The sequence below is a fragment of the Capricornis sumatraensis genome, chromosome 6, assembly GCF_032405125.1.
Source record: "Capricornis sumatraensis isolate serow.1 chromosome 6, serow.2, whole genome shotgun sequence".
Classification (NCBI taxonomy): domain Eukaryota; kingdom Metazoa; phylum Chordata; class Mammalia; order Artiodactyla; family Bovidae; genus Capricornis; species Capricornis sumatraensis.
Genome location: NC_091074.1, coordinates 100,155,573 through 100,179,040, shown reverse-complemented (window position 1 = coordinate 100,179,040; position 23,468 = coordinate 100,155,573). Strand labels below are relative to the sequence as shown.

Below are 23,468 nucleotides of genomic sequence, written 5' to 3'. Positions count from 1 at the left end.
TACTGGAGTGGTTTGCCATTTCCTTCTCCAGGGGTCTTCCTGACCCAGGGATCAAACTCAGATCTCCTGCATTGCAAGTAGATTCTTTACCACTGCGCCATCTAGGAATCCTGTCATTTTCTTCAGTATTGTAAATGGAGAAGAATACTTGCCAGCTATTAAGAGCTATGGGCTTCCCTCGTAGCTTTGCTGGTAAAGAATCTGCCTGAAATGCGGGAGACCTGGGTTGGTTTAATTTCTGGTTCGGGAAAATCCACTGGACAAGGGATGGGTTACCCATTCCAGTATTCTTGGGCTTCCCTGGTGGCTCAACTGATAAAAGAATCCACCTGCAATGCAGAAGACCTGGGTTTGATTCCTGGGTTGGGAAGATCCCCTGGAGAAGGGAAAGGCTGTCCACTCCAGTATTCTGGCCTGGAGAATTCCATGGACTGTACAGTCCATGCGGAGAAGGCAGTGGCACCCCACTCCAGTACTCTTGCCTGGAAAATGCCATGGGCGGAGGAGCCTGGTGGGCTACAGTCCATGGGGTCGTGAAGAGTCGGACACAACTGAGCGACTTCACTTTCACTTTTCACTTTCATGCATTGGAGAAGGAAATGGCAACCCACTCCAGTGTTCCTGCCTGGGGAATCCCAGGGACAGGGGAGACTTGTGGGCTGCCGTCTGTGGGGTCGCACAGAGTCGGACACGACTGAAGCAACTTAGCAGCAGCATACAGTCCATGCAGCTGCAAAGAATCAGACATGGCTGAGTGACTTTCACTTTTGTTAAGAGATATAATCTTTTGGTCAGATATATACCAGATTTTATATCAGAATGAATATTTCTTCAAAGGAGATGACGTTTATTTCAAACCTTTTTTAAAAGGTGGCCTTGAATGCTCTATGAGTATCCACTAGAGTGATAAATCTTTGCAGACTCATGGACTTTTAATTTGTGGAAATTACTTCTATAGCTAACCAGATGATTCTGAATGATAAAAATGATAAAGTGATTAAACTAGGAATTATTGTTCAGACTTTAGAGGTGGCTAGAGAGTAATGACACGAGGAGAAGGAATTTCTTGTATTTTGTCTAATCATTCTGAAAGAAAAGTGACAAGTTTTTAAACAAAGAAATTTACATTTATTTTTTTCCTAGGGTGACTCCTTTGAAGAGGGCAAACTCCTTTGAAGAGGGCAAAATTTAGTTGGTTATATAAATTCTGGCATGTTTATTAGAAAAATAAGTTACAGTACAGTCATGCCCTATAAATACCATCAGTGGATAATCCGATTTTCAGTAACCTCTACACTGAAGATTCCCTGGTGGCTCAGACAGTCAAGAATCTGCCTGCAAAAAAAAAGAATCTGCCTGCAATGCAGGAGAACCAGGCTCAATCCCCAGGTCGGGAAGATCCCCTGGAGAAGGTAATGGCTACCCACTCTAGTATTCTTGTCTGGTGAATTCCATGGACAGAGGATCCTGGCGGGGTACAGTCCATGGGATTGAAAAGAGACATGACTGAGTGACTTTCACACTACATTGAATAACTTCAGAAGTTTCTGGAGTGCCAAAATGTCTAGAGCCCTGGAACTTAAACATTAGAGCTATTGTATCCCTTCTGCTTCTTTGTGGAATGGGTTCAGGGTGGAAGCATTTGGATTCTGTGTACAGGATTTGATTATCTCATTTCCTGCACAACTTTTATGTCTGATCTGGAGATAAAAACGTGCAGAGGCAAGATGGAAGCAAGGAATGAGCAGTGTGGAAAAAACTTGGTTTCAGCTTTGTTGTTGCTCAGTTGTGTCCAACTCTTTGCGACCTCATGAACTGCCAGACCATGCAAATATGGCTAGAGAAATTACTCTTGTAGCCTGGAGTAGTTTCTCAAATTTTAATGTGCTTATGAATCAGTTGGCATCTTTTTAAAATACAGATTCTGATTCTCTAGGCCAATAGCGGGTCCTGAGCTTGTTTAAAAAAGTAGATAATTCTTACGTTTTGAGTACCATGACCCTGTGTGTGCTGTGTTGTGCTAAGTCACTTCAGTTGTGTCTGACTCTTTCCGACCCCATGGACAGTAGCCGGCCAGCCTCCTCTGTCTGTGGGATTCTCCAGACAAGAATACTGGAGTGGGTTGCCATTTCTTGTTCAGGAAATCTTCCTGACCCAGGGATCGAACCCGTGTTTCTTAGGTCTCCTGCATTGGCAGCCGAGTCTTTTTTTTTCTTTACCACTAGCACCATCCTAGACACTGGTATTGAAGTGGGAGACAAGTTGTGTTGCAGGGAGGAAGCCAGTTCTGACTCCATGTTGGAACTTTCTCTGACTTGCTTTTCATTGCTTTTATTATTATAATCATACAGAATGGTTTGCCTCGGAGAATCCTGACCCTCTTCCTGACCATTAAACTAAAGTGCCTTTGTTCAGAACCCTGTCCACCTGTGGATGGTAGGAAGGAAGAAATGAACACATCCCCTGCCTGAGGAGATGTTTGCAAGATTAATGGCCTTTTTACTTTGCTTCCTCATCTCTGATCTATAAAAGAACCTGGCCTCCAGGCCCCGTAAGATGGTTATTTTGAGGCACTAGCCTGCCATCTTCTCAGTCTGCTGGCTCACCAATTAAAGTCTCTCTTCCTTGCCTCAACACCTCATCTCTCAGATTCATTGGCCTATCGTGTGGCAAGCAGAGCAACCTTGGACTTAGTTGTCGTTCAGTTGCTTAGTCCTTTTGCACTCTTAGTGACCCCATGGACTGCATGTAATATGCCAGGTTTCCCTGTTCTACACTCTTCGAAATTTACTCAGATTCATGTCCATTGAGTCAAGTAATGCTATCTAACTGTCTCATCCTCTGTTGCCCTCTTCTTTGCCTTCAATCTTTCCCAGCATCAGGGTCTTTTCCAGTGAGTCGGCTCTTTGCATCAAGTGGCCAAAGCACTGGAGCTTAAGCATCAGTCCTTCCAGTGAAACTCTTAAGAATATTCAGTTTTATTCAGTGAAGCAGAAATAGATGTTTCTTTTGGAATTCCTTTGCTTTCTCTTATGATCCAACAAATGTTGGCAATTTGGTCTCTGGTTTCTCTGCCTTTTCTAAACCCAACTTGTACATCTGGCAAATCTTGGTTTTATACTGCTGAAACCTAGCTTGTAGGATTTGGAGCATAACCTTACTAGCATGTGAAATGAGTGCAGTTGTATGGTAGTTTGAACATTCTTTGGCACTGCCCTTTAGTATTGGAATGAAAACACCTTTGCCAGTCCTGTGGTCACTGCTGAGCTTTCCAAATTTGCTGACATTGAGCGTAGCACTTTAACAGGATCATCTGTTAGGATTTGAAATAACTCTGCTGGAGTTCTATCACCTCCACTAGCTTTATTTGTATTAATGTTTCATAAGGTCCACTTGAGTTCAGACTCAAGATATCTGGTTCTAGGTGAGTGATAACCACACTTCGTGGTTATCCCGATTATTAAGATCTTTTTTGTATAGTTCTTCGGTGTATTCTTGCCACGTCTTAATCTCTCTGCCTCTGTTGGGTACTTACCATTTCTATCCCTTATCGTGCCTATCCTTGCAGGAAATGTTCCGTATCAGCTCCAGTTTTCTTGAAGAGATCCCTAGTCTTTCCCATTCTGTTGTTTTCCTCTACTTTTTTGCATTGTTCATTGAAGAAGGCCTTCAATTACAAATTCTGCCCCCTGAAACAGTAGTCCTGGAATGTTTAGCTAACCAGGAAAAATAAACTGCACATTCACCAATAACTCTAGAGGGCATCCCTGATTTATTGCCCAATATAATATACCAGAATAATGACCTTTAGTTTTCATGGAAAAATTAAATTAGGTTTGCTAACTTAACTAGTTCACTAAAATAAAGACATGCTATAATTATAAAAGGTTTACATTTTTAAAAATTAAATAATGGCTATATAAAAGTATTAGCAGTTTTACTTTGTTGGGCTGTTGAGCTCACTATGAATGTTTATATAAAAACTATAAGATTCAGGATTAATAGAATGATCTTACATAAACAGTGCCAGTGCAAAATAACAAAGATTCAATGGATTAGTGGTTCTAATTGGCTTTATTAAATGATTTAGGAATCAGGCAGTATCCCATCCAGCAATAGAGATGTACTCTGTTGAGCTTCAAAAAAGGAAAGGTTTTTAAGGCAGAGAGGGAGCAGAAAAAAGGAAATTACTAGCAAAAAAATGTATTATTTTAGGCATTCTCCTTAAGGGGAATGGATAGGGTCTATCAAGCTGGTTAAAGTTCACATTCCTGGGGAAGTCAGATCAGTCACTCAGTCATGTCTGACTCTTTGTGACCCATGGATTGCAGCACGCCAGGGTTCCCTGTCCATCACCAACTCCCAGAGCTTGCTCAACTCATGTCCATTGAGTCAGTGATTCCATCCAACCATTTCATCCTCTGTCATCCCCTCGTGCCTTCAGTCTTTCCCAGCATCAAGGTCTTTTCCAAAGAGTCAGTTCTCATCAGGTGGCTAAAGTATTGGAGCTTCAGCTTCAGCATCAGTCCTTCCAGTGAATATTCAGGACTGATTTCCTTTAGGATGGACTGGTAGGATCTCCTTGCAGTCCAAGGAACTTTCAAGAGTCTTCTTCAACACCACAGTTCAAAAGCATTAATTCTTCACGTTTTTTTATAGTCCAACTCTTACATCCATACATGACTACTGGAAAAACCATAGCTTTGAACTTTGTTGGCAGAGTAATATCTCTGCTTTTTAATATGCTGTCTAGGTTGGTCATAGCTCTTCCAAGGAGCAAGCATATTTTAATTTTGTGGCTGCAGTCACTATCTGCAGTGATTTTGGAGCCCCCCCAAAGTAAAGTTTGTCACTGTTTCCATTGTTTTCCCATCTATTTGCCATGAAGTGATGGGACCAGATGCCATTATCTTAGTTTTTGGAATGTTGAGTTTTAAGCCTACTTTTTCACTCTCCTCTTTCACTTTCATCAAGAGGCTCTTTAGTTCTTCACTTTCTGCCATAAGGATGGTGTTACCTGTATATCTGAAGTTATTGATATTTCTCCCGGCAATCTTAATTCCAGCTCGTGCTTCATCCAGCCCAGCATTTCACATGATGTGCTCTGCATGTAAATTAAACAAGCAGGGGAAAACGTACAACCTTGATGTACTCCTTTCCCAATTTGGAAACATCTGTTGTTCCATGTCTGGTTCTAACTTGCTTCTTGACCTATATACAGATTTTTCAGGAGGCAGGTCAGGTGGTCTGGTATTCCTGTCTCTTAAAGAATTTTCCACAGTTTGTTGTGATCCATGCAGTCAAAGGCTTTGGTGTAGTCAGTAAAACAGAAGTAGAAGTTTTTCTGGAACTCTCTTGCTTTTTCAATGATCCAATGGTTGTTGGCAATTTGATCTCTGATTCCTCTTCCTTTTTAAAATCCAGCCAGAACATCTGGAAGTTCATGGTTCATGTACTGTTGAATCCTGGCTTGGAGAATTTTGAGCATTACTTTGGTGGCATGTGAGATGAGTGCAATTGTGTGGTAGTTTGAACATTCTTTGGCATTGCCTTTCTTTGGAACTGGAATGAAAACTGACCTTTTCCAGTCCTGCGGCCTTCCTGGGGAAGGTTGAGTCTATAACGAGATTAGATAATGTCTTGGTTTGCTGGCCTGGGGCCTAGCACAAATGACTTCATTTTGAGCCTGTCTCCTTTTTAACAGTAGTATATATTTGAAGCAGCATTAAAAGAAACTTCTCCCTTGCTTCTTTTTGCCTTTTTTTGACTGCACTGGGTCTTCATTGTGGTGCACAGGCTTAGTTGCCCCTGGGCACTTGGGAACTTAGCTCCCAGACTGGGAATCAAACCACTGGTTGAGTTGCTGGCATCCCCTCCATTGGAAGGCAGATTCTTAACCACTGGACCACCAGGGAAGTCCCCCCTTAACTACTTTTGAAATGCTTTGTTCATCACCTCAAATAAATAAGGGCTCATAGTTTTATGGAAATAGTGCTTTTATTTTCCTGTCATGTAAAATCCCACTAATGCTCCATTCTGTAGCTATTTCAAGAACCCCTATGACTTGGTTGAGAGGGGAAGGGAACTGATGGGAAATTTGGTGTTGGCCAAGTTCTGAAAATAGAAATTGTGCCCATGAAAAAGTATTTTGTTGGTTACTGTGACATTTGTAATTTTTGGCTAGTTCAGAATGCTTTGGTAGCAGTTCAAAGCCTTTGACTTCTTTCTTTCTTTATAAAAGAAAGATATGTCCAGTGGAAATCACATTTGTTAATTTAAAAAAATTAGTAAAATATATGAGCAAAGATTTGAAAGCAGATCTTTCCCTGTTCTTAAGAGGGAAATATTTAGAGAGCATAGAGAAGGAAAAGAGAGAAATGAGGGGACCGGATTTCTTATGTTTCAAAAATTAATAGAAAATTAGAGCAAGAAGAGGGCAGTAGTCTGCTATTTCACTGATACTACCTCAGTTAATCTCAAAAGACATATTTGAGGTTTTGACCAGGACAGCTCTAGCTGTGTCATTCTTCCTTTGCTGCTAGAAAGAAGGGCTCAAGAAGAAGTCAGGTACTTTGTCCTATACTCTGAGCTGTCTCTTTTGGGCTGATTGGAGATGGGTTAAAATTGGCTCTTGAATGAGAAGTAAATCTGATTATTGACTCCAGTGTTTGGAATTCAGTAGTTCATAAGGACAAATAATCCTTTTACTTAGAGAGCTGTGGAATTCAAGAGTCTTCAGATAAAGGTATATCTTTTCAGTTAGATTTTGTTCAGAAAGGGTATCAGTAGAGACTTGTAATTATGAGGACATCAAGCCAGAATTTATATTTCTCAGGGAAAATGAAAGGCTATCTGAAATTATTAACTTTTCTTTATTCTGTCCCTGCCACTGGGATTTATACTTGTCCCTTATTTTAAAGACTATTTCCTAGAAAATTACAGAAGAAACTGTCCTATTTTTATTTTGTTTGAAGGATGATTTTCTTTTAATTAAGACTAACAATATGTTAGAGTTACATTCTGTGAAAATATTTCTTGAAGGTTGGCTATGTGTCATATTTATGCAATTCAGAAGTGAGGGGGTAAGTGATGGCATTTGAAAAGAAGTGTTATTTTAACTAAAGTTAATGACTTTCATTTCTTAATGGGTATACTGGTTGATGCATGTGATACTTAAATAGATGCTTAATTGATAATGTGTGGAAGGAATAATACACCTTTAGATTTATTTAGGGCAAAGAATGTAATTTCCTAGTGAATATCACATATAGACCCTTGATAAATTCTTAATGAACTTCTAATCAGTTATGACTCAAAGTTGGAGATATGAATTCTGTTCCTAGCTCTGCCACGTTTCTCTGTGTGACCTTAAATACTCAGTTTCTTGAATATTTTTGCAAATAAATAATTACACTTCAGGGCTATAAATTACTTGTTTTTAAGCTTCTGATGAAACATTATGTTATTTACCATCACATTCTCATTCTCTGTGCTTTTCTCTCTCTAGGCTGATTCTCATCAGCATGTATTCATGCCTGTTTCTACCTCATCTCATAACTACCCTTCTCTCTCTGTCTCTGTCTCTCTGAATACACACACAGACACATTCATTAAAAACAAAATACAAAGTTAGCAGATACTTTTATTGCCTTACCCTACATGTATTTGTGATTAGTGCAGAGGTCTGACTCAGAACATTCAAAACTTGGATTTAGAGTTTTACCTTCCCACATGTCAGGTTAGAAGTGGTAAGAAATTAATGCACACCTTCCAGCAGCACTACCAGGAGCAACCCTCAACCAACCATTTACTGGATATTTCTCATTGCTCTTCTCCACCCATGTTTGGAACCTCCTCAAAATAAACTACTTTCTCCTGAATTCTTGCCTCAGTTTCGCTTCTGGAGGAACACAAAGTAGGACACAAAGCAGACTCCTCCTTGCCCCTTTCAGCTACCGCCCTGTTTCTCTCCTCATTCTTGAATAATTAAGCTATCCTATTCAGAGCTAGATCTGCAAGAGAATGACTTTGTTGAACTTGCTGCTGTGTGTCAGGAGTTTATTAATGAAGACCTGTTGAAATTGGAGGCCCAGAGAAAGGACAAAGAGAGACAAGAGGAAGAAGAAGTAACTGAAGAACCAAAGAGGTTCACAATGCAGGAAATGGCAAGGGGATTACCTTTGAGGAGGCAGAGGGCCTGACCAGTACGTGAAGTTTGCCGCAGTCATGCAGAACACAATCCAGTGTTAACTATGTCATCTGTGACAAGAAAAATAGAGCTGCTACCCAGACATCACTGTATCATTTTTTTCAAGAGGGTAGATAGAATTGAATTCAGCAAGGAACCAGAACCTGTGCAATCAATGGGAGGCGTAAGTGACATTGAAGCTTGTCTTCCATCTCCCATTGCTGATGATCCTTCAGCTGACGATCCTTCTGCCACTCCCACCTCCTCTCCCTCCTCTAGGTGGTCGCTCTTCTTGCTTATTCACTCAGTGCTAGCCCCTGTATGCCACCTGTTGTACAGTACTACTGTGTTTTTCCAGATTCTTTATTATAAGATTAAAAATGTTTATGATTTGTGTTTTTTATGTATTTTTTGTGAAAAGTATTATAAACCTATTACAGCACAGTACGATATAGCCAATTGTATTAGTTGGGTACCTAGGCTAACTTTGCTGGACTTATGAACAAATTGGACTTACAGACATGCTCTTGGAACAGAACTTGTTCATATGTAGGGCCTTAATGTATGAGTATTTACATCTTAAACGAGAAATACCCGTTCTGCTGGTCTGTTAGTGAAGTAAATTTAGTCAAGGGTTGAGCTCGTTGTTGTTGTCATTGCTATTGCTTTGTTCACTATAATCACCAACTTCAAAATCTTTTGGTGTTACTTTGTGTTTGGAAAGAAGGTAGGTTTGCTAGAGGATTTTTTTTCAACTTTCAATTTCCACCCTCAACTTTGGGACTTCTCTGTGTGCTTGCACATTAGAAAGTGTCTCTTTCCATGTTTTTGCACACCCTAAATGATAGACTTGTTGCTTGTTACTTGGTGCCCACTAGCCTGGTGGTGGGGAAGCCATGATGGTTTTCTGTTACCCTAAAGAAGCCTTGGTCTTTGACAAGCTTATCCTAGATGAGCCTTGGTCCTTGACAGAGAGGCTGTGCCCCTCTCTCTGGGGATGGAGATTACTCAGTGATCCTGCCCTCTCCCAGCAATGGGAAGACCTCTAATTATTTGAATCCAGGATAGTTTCCCCTCCTCCCATGGTAGAGGTTTTTAGTTTTTGTTTCTTTTTCCTGTCCCCAGCAATAATAGTTCTCCTAAGCCTCTCACCTTGTTATATTTTTTATTCATCCTATTTATTATTTACTTATTTATTCCTTGTTTCATGTTGTGATAGATTGTATTTCTTAAAGGTAGCTATACAAATACACATGTACACACACACATGCCCCATCTCACATGTTATTTGTTTCTAACAACATGACTTAATATTCATCCCACTGTGAGGAAGGGTCTATGTTCTTTCCACTTGAATTCTCATGAGGACTTGTATGTTGCTGCAACAATATAAAATGGCAGAAATGTATGACTTCCAAGGCTAGGATATAAAAAGGATATAGCCTCTACCTGGCTCTATCCCTCTTGGAATGCTCATGCTTAGAATCCAGCCATCATGCTGTTAGGAAACCCACAGTAGCCCATGCAGAAAGACTACAGAGGCCCACATGCAGAGAAAGTGATGCCCCCAGTGTGAGCCAGCACCAACTCTCAGATGTGTGAAAGAATAGGGCTTCAGATGATTTTATCCCCCTGCCTTTGATCTTCCATTTGAGATACCAGACATCATGGTTTGAAGACAAGATGACCCCATTGAGCCCTGTCTTAATTCCTGACCCACAGGATATATGAGCATAATAAATAACTGTTGCATGCCTCTAAATTTTGGACTAATTTGTTACACAGTCATAGTAATTGGAACATATGTCTCTTTGGGGTTTAAGCCAACATCTGTTGGATCATAGGAAAAACAAGGGAAATCCAAAAAAAAAAAATCTATTTCTGCTTCATTAACTACACTAAAGCCTTTGACTGTGGATCAAAACAAACTGGGAAATTCTTAAAGAGATGGGAATACCAGACCATTTTACCTGCCTCCTGAGAAATCTATAAGCAGGTTAAGAAGCAACAGTTAGAAACAGACATGGAACAACCAACTGGTTCCAAATTGGGAAAGAAGTATGTCAAGGCTGTATATTGTCACTCTGCTTATTTAACTTATATGCAGAGTACATTGTGTGAAATGCTGGACTGGTTGACTCACAAGATGGAATCAAGATTGCTGGGAGAAATATCAATAACCTCAGATATGCAGATGACATATCCTAATATCAGGAAGTGAAGAGGAACTAAAGAGCCTCTTGATGAAAGTGAAAGAGGAGAGTGAAAAAGCTGGTTTAAAACTCAACATTCAAAAACTAAGATCATGGCATCTGGTCCCATCACTTCATGACAAATAGGTGGGGAAAAAGTGGAAACAGTGACTTATTTTTGAGGGGGGCTCCAAGTCACTACAAATGGTGACTTCAGCCACAAAATTAGAAGATGCTTGCTCCTTGAAAGAAAAGCTATGACAAACCTAGACAGCATATTAAAAAGTAGAGATGTCACTTTGCCAACAAAGGTCCATCTAGTCAAAGCTACGGTTTTTCCATTAGTCATGTATGGATGTCAGAGTTGGACTGTAAAGAAGGCAGAGCACTGAAGAATTGATGCTTTTGAACTGTGCTGCTGGCGAAGACTCTTGAGAGTCCCTTGGACTTCAAGGAGATCCAACCAATCCATCCTAAAGGAAATCAGTCCTGAATATTCACCAGAAGGACTGATGCAGAAGCTGAAGTTCCAATACTTTGGCCACCTGATGTGAAGAGCCAACTCATTGGAAAAGACCGTGATGCTGGGAAAGATTGAGGGCAGGAGGAGATGTGGGTGACAGAGGATGAGATGGTTGGATGGGATCACCAACTCAATGAACATGAGCTTGAGCAAACTTCAGGAGATAGCAAGCAAAGGACAGGGAAGCCTAGTGTGCTGCAGTTCATGGGGTTGCAAAGAGTCGAACACAACTTAGTGACTGAATGACAATCAATGTGTGTATGTGTTTGTGTTTGTGTGCATGCACGTACTTTCTTTAGAGATTACAATAAGTACCAGAGGAGTCCTGGTTAAAAACCTATATGTGATTTTTCAGGCTTGACCACAGGCAATTACAAAGTCTTTAACTGGCAGTCTTCATGGAGGAAAGCTGCTCTCCCCAAATCAGATTTGAGGTACAGCCGGACACGACTGAAGCAACTTAGCAGCAGCAGCAGCAGCAGTACATGACCATCTCTGAAGAAAGTTGCAGTTGAGGACTCAGATTGCTCTGGTCCATCCTACTCTTCTCATATTTGCCTTCCTTGACCAGGAGTCATCTTTTTTTTTTTTTTTCTTTTTTCTTTGACTTTTGCAGTAGAGTATAGTTGATTAACAATGTTGTTAGCTTCAGGTGTACAGTAAAGTGGTTTAGTTATATATATATACACACATATGTTTATTGTTTTTCACATTCATTTCCCATTTACATTATTACAGAATATACAGTTGGCCCTTGTTGGTGTTTTATTTTACATTTTATTTCTGAAGAATTCATTCATTCACACCCACATCGAACACCATGGATGCAGAGAAGGGAGAGTCCAACTCCATCATCACTGCTCCAGCCAACAGAGGCAAAAGTTCACAGAATAGATGCAGGATCAGCAGATAAACTGGGCATGGAAAATGGTTCAGTATTTGCATGGCTCTGTTTTAAATATCATAGTGTGTATATATAAATTCCAAACCCCCAGTTTATCCCTGCCCCCCCACCAACCTGTGCCCTTTGGTAACTGTAAGCGTGCTTCCTAAGTCTTTGAGTCTGTTTCCGTTTTATAAATAAGTTCATTTTTTTTACATTCCACATATAAGCAGTTGTCATATGATATTTGTCTTTTTCTTTCTGACTTCACTTATGATAATCTCCAGGCCCATTTATGTTGCTGCAAATGCCATTACTTCATTCTTTTCACTGGCTGAGAAAATATTCCACTGTATATGTGTACCACATTTTCTTTCAGTTCAGTTCAGTTCATTTCAGTCACTCAGTCATGTCCAGCTCTTTGCAACCCCGTGGAATGCAGCACGCCAGTCTTCCCCATCATCACCAACTCCTGGAGCCTGCTCAAACTCACGTCCATTGATTTGGTGATGCCATCCAACCATCTCATCCTCTGTCGTCCCCTTCTCAAACCTTCAATCTTTCCCAGCATCAGGGTCTTTTCCAAAGGATCAGTTCTTCTCATCAGGTGGCTAAGTATTGGAGTTTCAGCTTCAGCATCAGTCCTTCCAGTGAATAGTCAGGACTGACTTCCTTTAGGATGGACTGGTTGGATCTCCTTGCAGTCTAAGGGACTCTCAACAGTCTTCTTCAACACCACAGTTCAAAAACATCAACTCTTCAGCACTCAGCTCTCTTTATGGTCCATCTCTCATATGCTACATGACTACTGGAAAAGCCGTAACTTTGACTAGACAGGCCTTTGTTGACAAAGTAATGTCTCTGCTTTTTAATATGCTATCTATCTAGGTTTGTCATAGCTTTTTTTCCCAAGGAGCAAGCGTCTTTTAATTTCATGGCTGCAGTCACCATCTGCAGTGATTTTGGAGCCCAGGTAAAGTCTGTCACTGTTTCCACTGTTTCCCCATCTATTTGCCATGAAGTGATGGGACCGAATGCCGTAATCTTACTTTTTTGAATGTTGAGTTTTAAGCCAACTTTTTCACTCTTCTCTTTCACTTTTATCAAGAGGCTGTTTAGTTCCTCTTTGCTTTCTGCCCTAATGGTGGTATAATCTACATATCTGAAGTTATTGATATTTCTCCTGGCAATCTTTATTCCAGCTTGTGCTTCATCTAGCCCGGCATTTTGCATGATGTACTCTGCATGTAATTTAAATAAATAGGGTTGCTGCTGCTGCTGCTAAGTTGCTTCAGTTGTGTCCGACTCTGTGTGACCCCATATACAGCAGCGTACCAGGCTCCCCTGTCCCTGGGATTCTCCAGGCAAGAACACTGGAGTGGGTTGCCATTTCCTTCTCCAATGCATAAAAGTGAAAAGTGAAAGTGAAGTCGCTCAGTCGTGTCCAACTGTTCGCAACCCCATGGACCGCAGCCTACCAGGCTCCTCCATCCATGGAATTTTCCAAGCAAGAGTACTGGAGTACGGTGCAATTGCCTTCTCCGAAATAAATAGGGTTAGGAGTCATCATTTTAAAATCTTTCTCTCAGGCCTTTGTTTAAAGTCTAATGTCTTCAGGCATCTCTACTGAGGCCTCTTTATGCATGGAGGAAGGAATTCAGTTCTTTTTTTACTTGTAGCCCTTTCCCCTGTTTTCTTCTGACTCCAAATTGCTGAATCCATTGGGGTTCCCTCAGCAATGAGATCACTTCCACATCTGGCTGATCCAACAAGCCTCCTTGATCCCTGTCTTGTCTCAGGCAGTTTCTCCCATCATGGTAAGTGATCAGAGGGGTAACTCTGGTTTTTGGCTTGTCACTTTAATCAGCCACGCTGGCAACTGTGGCTCAGCTCTGTTTCCTCCAGTTCAGCTGACCTTCTGACAGTAACTTTAGGTTATTTTAGTGTGTTTACAAATAATCTTTTATTACTTGAAAAATTGTAATACAATAATCTTTCAACATGACACCTGGTCCCATCACTTCATGGCAAATAGATGGGGAAACAGTGGAAAGTGTCAGACTTTATTTTTGGGGGCTCCAAAATCATGGCAGATGGTGACTGCAGCCATGAAATTAAAAGATGCTTACTCCTTGGAAGAAAAGTTATGACCAACCTAGATAGCATATTCAAAAGCAGAGACGTTACTTTGCCAACAAAGGTTCGTCTAGTCAAGGCTACGGTTTTTCCAGTGGTCATGTATGGATATGAGAGTTGGACTGTGAAGAAAGCTGAGTGCTGAAGAATTGATGCTTGTGAACTGTGTGGTGTTGGAGAAGAATCTTGAGAGTCCCTTAGACTGCAAGGAGATCCAACCAGTCCATTCTAAAGGAGATCAGCCCTGGATGTTCTTTGGAAGGAATGATGCTAAAGCTGAAACTCCAATACTTTGGCCACCTCATGCGAAGAGTTGACTCATTGGAAAAGACTCTGATGCTGGGAGGGATTTGGGGCAGGAGGAGAAGGGGACAACAGAAGATGAGATGGCTGGATGGCATCACCGACTCGATGGACGTGAGTTTGAGTGAACTCCGGGAGTTGGTGATGGACAGGGAGGCCTGGCATGCTGCGATTCATGGGGTCGCAAAGAGTCGGACACGACTGAGCGACTGAACTGTACTGACTGAATCTTTCAACAATATAATTCTATATTCCATTCCCATCTTTCTGTCACATTTTAATTTCTATGTGTTCACAGGTTCCTATGGAGGGAGGAGCCTGGTAGGCTACAGTCCATGGGATCACAAAGAGTCGGACATGACTGAGCGACTTCACTTTCACTTTCTTTCACTTTCACAGGTTCCACAATGCATTTTTGTTAAACAGTCTTAATTATATTTAAATACACACATGTGTATGCATACACAGTAAATATTTTTTAAAGGGCTTTTTTAATTTTCATCTTTGTATTCTCCATCCTTTCCCACAGATCCATTTGTACAGCTAGTATCATTTCCCTTTAACATTTCAGCATTTCTTATAATGCTGGTCTACTGCAGACATTTCTGGAGAAGGAAATGGCAACCCACTCCAGTTTTCTTGCCTGGAAAATCCCATGGACAGAGGAGCCTGGTAGGCTATAGTCCATGGGGTCGCAAAGAGTTGGACATGACTGAGCGACTTCACTCACTCACTGCAGACATATGCCTCAGGTTTCTGTTTTTGTTATTTTTTCCTGGAAATGTCTTTATTTTGCCTCCATTTTTGAAGTGTATTTTTATTAAAGAATTTAATTTTTTTTCTTTAAACATTTTAGAGATTCATTTTATTGTGTTCTGGTTTCTGCTGTTTGTGATGGGAAGTCAAATGTTATTTGCATTGTTTGTTCTCCTATAAGTCATGTTTCCATTTTCCTCTGGTCGCTTTTTAAGATTTGCTCTTTATATTTTATTATTATTGGTTTGACTCTAATGCCACAATTGTGGTTTTCTTGGGATTGTTTTCTTTGTAGTTTGCTGAGATTCTTGCAATTGTGGCATGGTGTTTTTCAATGATTTGGGCAAAATTTCAGCCATAATTTTTTTTCAACATTTCTTCTGCACCTCTCTCCCTCCTCTTTCTAAGGCGCCAGCTACACATATATTAGAGCATTTGCTATTGTCCTACACATCTCAAGTGCACTGTTCTTTTATACCCTTTTATCTTTTATCTTTAGTTTGGATTCTTTCTCTTAAAAATTGTTTTTTTTTTTTTACTTATTTGGCTGTCTTGGGTCTTAGTTGTGGCACAAGGGATCTTTGTTGCATCATTCAGGATCTTTCACTGAGGTGTTCCGGCTTAGTTGCCCTGCAGTATGTGGAATCTTGGTTCCCTGACCAGGCATTAAACCTGCATTCCGTGCCCTGAAAGATGGATTCCCAACCACTGGATCATTAGGGAAGTCCAGCTTGGGTATTTTCAATGGAATTGTCCTTAAGTTTATGGTCCTTTACTCAACTGTTTCCTGTCCTCTATTAAGTCTAGTGAATCCTTCATTTCTGTTATTTTATTTCTGACTTTACTGTTCAGTTATTTTTTGTTTATAACTTCTGTGCCCAGATGAAATTCTCAATCTCTTCATGTTTTTGTCTGCCTTCCCAGTAGATCCTTTAGCATTTTTAGCATAGTTATTTTTAAAATTAGCCTCTTTCTTTGAGACAATGGTAGATTCCTATCAGTTGTAAGAAATATAGACTGAACATATGACCCTTTACCCAGTTTCCCTGTGATAAAATCTTATAAAATTGTGGAACAATATTACAACGTGAATATTGACATTGACACAATCAAGATATAGAATATTTGAACCACCACAGTAGTTCCTCCTAGTACCCTTTATAGCCATCTCCCCCCATCCCAGCCCCTGAACCTAGGCAACCACTAACTTGTTCTCCCTAATTCTTTCATCTCAAGAATGTCATATAAATGAAATTATACAGTGTATAACCATTTAGGATTGGCTTTTAAAAATTCATATCATTCCCTTGTAATTTCATACACATTACATATATCAATAACACAATCTTTAAAAAAAAAATCACTGAATAGCATTCTGTTATATCAAAGTTCCTGCCTGATATATAGACTTGTTTGTTGTTGTTCTTGTTTAGTCATTTGTTACCTTGAGCCACCAAGGGGGCTGATATATACACTTCTATATGTAAAATATGTAGTTAATGGGCAGCTGCTGGAAAGCACGGGGAGCTCAGCTCAGTAATCTCTGATGACCTGGAGGGGTGAGATGGGGTACAGGGAGGCTTAAGAGGGCGGGGATATATGTATACTTATAGATGATTCATGTTATACAGCAGAAGTTAACACAATGTTGTAAAGCAATTATGTTGTTGTAGTTTAGTTGCTAAGTTGTGTCTGACTCTTTGAGACCTGATGTACTGCAGCATGCCAATTATATTCCAATTTAAAAAAGAAAAGATCTTTCTCTATCTTTACCAAAAAAAATGCCATTTCCTATCTAATTATTCCAACCTTTGGAATATTTCTGTATCTCCTCCTAATGAATGTTTCCTCTCATGATCAAGGGTCAATTTTCCTGCTTCTTTTGTGCCTAAAATTTATTTATTTATTTTTTTATACTGGATATTTTGTATAAAATAAAAGCAATAGCTAAAATAAGTAATATTTGCCTCAAGAAAAGAGCATACTCCTATCAAAATGTTAGAATTAGGGGCTGAATCAATCTGATGTGTAGTTGAGCTGGGTATGGGCTTTGTTGGGGCTTTATCTGATTCAGCACACCACTGGCTTCTAATATTTGGGGGATTAGTCCCTTCTCATTAGAAGAGCCTAGGGTTTCAACATCAGTGAGCTTCTGGAGATTTTTTTTTTTTTTTTGTCTGTTATTGTCATGTTGCTAGCTTTTCCAACTGTGGAATATATCTCTCTGATTTACAATCCTTGTGGAAGGAGGGTAACTAAGGAAAAGTCTTTGCTCTGTCATTCTGCTCCTGGCTTTCTGAGCCAGGGGATATCTCTCTATTTTGCTACTCTGCCTCCATCTTTTGGAAGGCAGCTGCCTTACTTTATATAAAGGCCTGCAAAGTCCCAGGGGGATTTCTCTCAGCCAAGTCTGTGCTCTGACTCTGATGTATTGTCCCTGAGCTCATTGTCAAGTCCTATAGAAACGGTTGGCAGTTGGAGAGAGACTTACTCTGTCACTGGAGTTTCTCAGAATTCTAATCTATCAAGCCAGCCCACACACATCCATTACAAGGGCATTAAATTTTCTGTGGATTTCTCTATTTTTTCCCCATGGGTTTTTTTTTGTTGTTGTTGCTTTGCCGTGACTGAAAGTCACTGTGTAGGAGTGAAAATATCTTCTAAGAGGAGCTTGTCACTTGCTAGAGTTTAATTCATTTAGCTTCTTTGCATTCTTGGCAATCTAATGAGTTTAAAGAAAACAAAAAGCACTTCTGTCCACCTGAAGGGCTTGTCAGTTTCTAGTTTTGCTTAGAACTGAGTAAATCCTAACTATGAAGTAATTCTTTTTTTTCTAGGAAGCAATATATATCAGTCTCCTTGTTCTCCCTCGGCACTTTATTCTCATTCTTTTGAAAAGATCCTTAAATTTTTTCATGTTCTTTTGAGGTAAAATTTTAGATGCCAAAGCATTCTGTTTGCAGAACTCAGAGAGGGGATTAGCAGTGAAGTCATCTTTTCCTTACAGAAAAATATTCATCAATTCTCCCTGTTTTCATCCCCACCTCTCACCCCTCCTATTCTCCATTGCACTTGATTTTTCAAGGGCTCTAGTTGGCAGATTGTGATGCCTTCCTTAGATGTGTTAATATCATTCATGCACATTTTGACTGCTGCTCCCTCAACCTTGGTTCATTAATATTATGAAACTTATCACCTTGCTTTATAGTTTCTAGAGACTTGTTGAACACTCCTAGGGATCTTGAACTAGAAGATTACATCAGGATATATGCTAACTAACCAAAGAGTTAGGGCTGAATACCAAGCAGCCTGATTCCTGTTCCAGTTTACTTTTCATTAACCTTATCACTGCCTTGTTTCATTCTCCCATATTTCTTTCTGTATTGAGGTTTACTGAAGGCATTACTGAAGAATCATCCAAGATGCCACACTGTAACAGTGGTTCAGCTGACAGCTACCCAAGCAAGTGCTATTATTGATGAGCCAGTACATATCCAAGATACAGGCCTGACTCCATTTCAGATAAAGCTTCTTTGAGAATCACTGGAAGATGAAAAGGGGAACCTGTTTCATTCTCAAGCCAACTATAGGGCCAATGAAGTTGGTGAGCAAGCACCTTTCCTTGGAGGTTATTATGTAGGGGTCTACCCCATGAGTCTCCTTTGGTCCCTGAAACCTGAGAAGATATTAATTAGACTGTTGAAAAGAGATGTGATGAATAGCCCTTTGCAGATCCAATTAAAATTTTATGATTCAGATGGGATGGTAACCCATGTTGCCATCACTACTCCAAATGTCAGTCTGATTTTGTAGAGGTGGTGTGTAGCACCTGGTGTCACCCGGATCCTAGTCATTGAAGGCTGCCTTCAGTGAGCCTGCTTTCTCCCTCCAGGAGAGTAGAAATACCATGGTTATTGTCATCTTTTCCGCCCTCTCTTTTGAATCCCTTCTCCTCCTAGAAGTTTGTCTTAAAAATGGATATATAGAGAGCATTCCTTTCCTGACTTAGAGTCACAGTTAACTTTCGAACAGAACAAGAATGTGGTGATTGCTTTTGTCCAACTCAGGCTTTATCTCAGCAATTCTGGAGCCTAAGGATATGGCAGTAGTTTCTTAGAGTGCCTGCATTTTAGAATTTCCATAGCTTTGGGTTTATGTGAAATTCATTCATAGTGAAACCTGGCTATCTGAAGACCCTCATCTTGATATGGAACTGTGTCCCAGGTTATTTTTGGGAGTTCTGTCATGTCTGAATTTTAATTTAGGCATAGGTCATTACTTGACTGCCACAATAAACTGATGATATAATGAATTGAAATGTAAAAAACACAGAGGATGCAAAGGAACTTTATACCCTTTAGTTACATAAATATTGCATATTTATAGGATATTCCATAAATCAGCAGCTAATATAACATGCTTCCTAATGGCTATAGAATTTATCATAATTTCTCATAGTAATCTCAACATATCAATAAGTGGTTCAAAACATCTGTTGCTATATTTTTCAGAGTTTATTATGGGACTGGATGAAGCAAAGCTAATTTCCTAGAAATAGCCCTCAGTAGGTCCAGGTTTCAGGTGTGTGTGAGATAGCTTTGATCTGGAATCAGGATGTATTTCCTCTATTATTTTTTTTTTCTAATAGTCACCTTCTAGAACTGAGACAAGGAGACCCAAAGTGTTAGAGGTGGTTTCTGACAACATAGAGTTTTAGGTGGCACAGAAGGGAAAAAAGCTTTCCTTCGCAAATTCATCATGATCCATGCACTTCTTTTGGGTAAATTTGAAATTTTTTATACTTAGTATTTAGCATATAGATGACTTTATTGTGTATAGGGATCAAGAAGTAACTGACACAAACTTCCTTGCCTCTAATATTCAGTTAAGAATCTGAATATTAGTGCAGCGCTTTCACCTTGGGATTATGTGCTGGTTTAGGTTGTGTTAAGAGGTATAAGGTCAGGAAGCAACAGTTAGAACTGGACATGGAACAACAGACTGGTTTCAAACAAGAAAAGGAGTACGTCAAGGCTGTATATTGTCACCCTGCTTATTTAACTTATATGCAGAGTACATCATGAGAAACGCTGGGCTGGAAGAAACACAAGCTGGAATGAAGATTGCTGGGAGAAATATCAATAACCTCAGATATGCAGATAACACCACCCTTATGGCAGAAGGTGAAGAGAAACTAAAAAGCCTCTTGATGAAAGTGAAAGTGGAGAGTAAAAATGTTGGCTTAAAGCTCAACATTCAGAAAACGAAGATCATGGCATCCGGTCCCATCACTTCGTGGGAAATAGATGGGGAAACGGTGGAAACAGTGTCAGATTTTATTTTTTTGGGCTCCAAAATCAGCAAATGGTGACTGCAGCCATGAAATTAAAAGACGCTTCCTCCTTGGAAGGAAAGTTATGACCAACCTAGATAGCATATTAAAAAGCAGAGACATTACTTTGCCGACTAAGGTCCGTCTAGTCAAGGCTATGGTTTTTCCTGTGGTCATGTATGGATGTCAGAGTGGGACTGTGAAGAAGGCTGAGCACCGAAGAATTGATGCGTTTGAAATGTGGTGTTGGAGAAGACTGTTGAGAGTCCCTTGGACTGCAAGGAGATCCAACCAGTCCATTCTGAAGGAGATCAGCCCTGGGATTTCTTTGGAAGGAATGATGCTAAAGCTGAAACTCTAGTACTTTGGCCATCTCATGTGAAGAGTTGACTCATTGGAAAAGACTCTGATGCTGGGAGGGATTGGGGGCAGGAGGAGAAGGGGACGACAAAGGATGAGATGGCTGGATGGCATCACTGACTCGATGGACGTGAGTTTGAGTGAACTCCGGGAGTTGGTGATGGACAGGGAGGCCTGGCGTGCTGCGATTTATGGGGTTGCAAAGAGTCGGACACGACTAAGCAACTGAACTGAACTGAAGAGGTATAAACCCTCTTAGACACTGTGTGTGCTGGGTCTCCTGATTTGGGTGCTTATTTTGTTGGGATACAAAAAAGGATTGTGTTGTGTGGGGCCAAAAGAGTTAAGTCTCAAAGAAGTTCTCAACAACATTTTCCAGAATAAGATGCTCAGCATTCTTAAGTACTGTCAATCAGAAGATACAAAAACATCCCTATTCATGTATTCAACTAGTATTTTTAAACCAAGATATATTCAATATCACTTTATTTCTTCTTTTCTCAAGGTGAGAAAATATAGTAATATTTTGTTTTGAAAATTCCCAATACTCCTTTAAACCAAGTCCCTCTTCTCAGATATGGATAGGATCAGGGTTTCTTAGCTAAGATCACTTATACCATAATAGACTATCCCCAATAAGGGCATAATAAAGTACTTTCAATATGTGGGCTCTGTTGTATTTTGGAAGCAAGCTGCCTACACAGTAAGTACAGAATGATACCCTGACCATCCCCCTTTTGGTGTAAAATGTCATCACTGTATAGTCAGATGAGTATAACAGAGCAATGTTAGGTCAGTATTTTAGATTAGATAATCATTTCAATACACTTTTTCTTTTAAAAGCCATATACTTCTTTGAGAACCCACTTAAATCTGTGGGCATGCTCATCAGTAAAATGTACATATAAACATACTAGTCTTGCACATAATTTCAGGACCTTCACTGATTTCCTGATGCCTATTTGTGTATCTCTTTATAGGTTAAGAAGCCGTGGCCTAATTGCTATGGCTTTCTTTACTCCAACACTATAGAAATGACTTATTATGAGTTCTCAGGTCTCTGATTCTAGAGACTGAACATTGTCAATGAATATGGTTTTCAATGAAACTTCTGAATATTATGCTTCATTATATATTCAGTCAGCTTTAATTCTGCCCCAGATACAAGGCTGAAAATGTGGCAATTCTATTGGAAATTTATACCTAACTCTAAAATTTGTGGTGCATTTCTCCTTTTTGTTATCAGTGTTCTGTTTTTCTCACCTTCCCTTCATACCCAGTTCTGTGGGTTATGTTTAGTCTTCTTCCCAGAAGAGGGTTATTTCCCAGGTATAATTGATTGGTTTGGTGGTATTGGTGGACTGATTGAATTCCAGGCCAGTCTCCTGGCCAGTCATAGCCTTGGTGCCGTGGCCTTGGCCTATTATAATTATGAAGACCTGCATTTTCGAGTGGAGAAGTAGATTTGGAATATTTTGAGGAAGCTGTCAACTTTGTCCTGAGACATCCTAAGGTAAATTTTGTCTTTTCAGTCAGTTTCAGTCCTTAGTTTTTAATTATCATGATATTCTATGACTTCTTTTAACTTCCAAGTGTGATTCATCTTCCGTGAACTTGAAATTCTATTCACATGATTTATTTTGCATCCTGTGTCTTCAGCTCAGAATGATGAAATACATAGTTAGTCTGTGTCCTTCATGGAATCAAAGGCATTGGCTTTGCATTCAGACATAAATGGCTTTCACTTCTGGCTCCATACCATCTGGTTGTGGAAATTTGGGCAAGTTGCTAAGAACCTCTAATCCTCAGTTTCTTCATCTGTTAAAAAATATTGTAATGACACTACTTCACAAGGTTATTCTGAGAATTAAAGGGAATACTAAAAGCCAAGTCTTATTAGAGTAACTGACAACACTAAACACTCAATAAATCTGACGAATTATTATTATTATCACCTTCTCTGATAATTATTAAGTCACCATACTTAACCAGGTAGAAAATCTGTATTTATTTGAATAGAGGGTCTGAATTTTTAGTTACTTGACATGTCTTCAACATAATGCTATAGTACTTTCTAACCCACGTAACTTCTTAAAATTTTACAATGTGTTTTGCTGCTTGCTGTAAGAGAGTTGATGCATTTTAGCCCTTTTTTATTGTTAATATCTTTTTCTTAATAAGAATTAATCTATGAATTAAGACTCTGTATTACATCCTTTTTCATCTAAGGATCATCAAAATATGGTCAGAATTGCCATTGTAAGATGAGCAACAATTGCTGACAATCTATTGAAGAGCTGACTTTTTAAATAGCTATTTCTGACAAATATGATGGAGTTGTCCTTAAATTATCAAATAGGCATTGTTATCATTGTGCTAGTCCTCTTGTTGGCTTAAATAAGAATTTAAGAGGTTATGCAATTCTGTTTCTCACTCTTTTAACTTCGGTCCACTTGTAGGTGCTGGTGACTTTTCTATCATTGTTTCCACCAATTTACATAGATAGTTGTTGGGGTCCTTTAATGGACTGGGACCTGGCGGTCCAGAGGCGATGATAAGAAAGTGAAAGAGAGAGGCTGATACTCCCTGGTTTATGCAGAGAACCAATAAAGCCCTTGTCACAGGACTTGCGTCTCTCAAGAAGGCACCAGGCAACCTCTCAAAGGGGGGTGAAGGCCCAGGGCACCTTCTCGAGAGAGTCTTAGAAGCCCGGGCAGGAGAGTGAGCAAGATAGGTCTCTGTGCTCCAAAGAATCAGCTGAGGAGAGAGAGAGAGAGAGAAAGAAAGACAGACAG

At 39.8% G+C, this 23,468-nt stretch overlaps 1 pseudogene; it reads left to right on the top strand.

The window, feature by feature from the left end:
• Positions 1-11,723: 11,723 nt before the first annotated feature.
• Positions 11,724-23,468, top strand: part of LOC138080796 (bile acid-CoA:amino acid N-acyltransferase-like) — a 30,157-nt pseudogene continuing 18,412 nt past the window's right edge.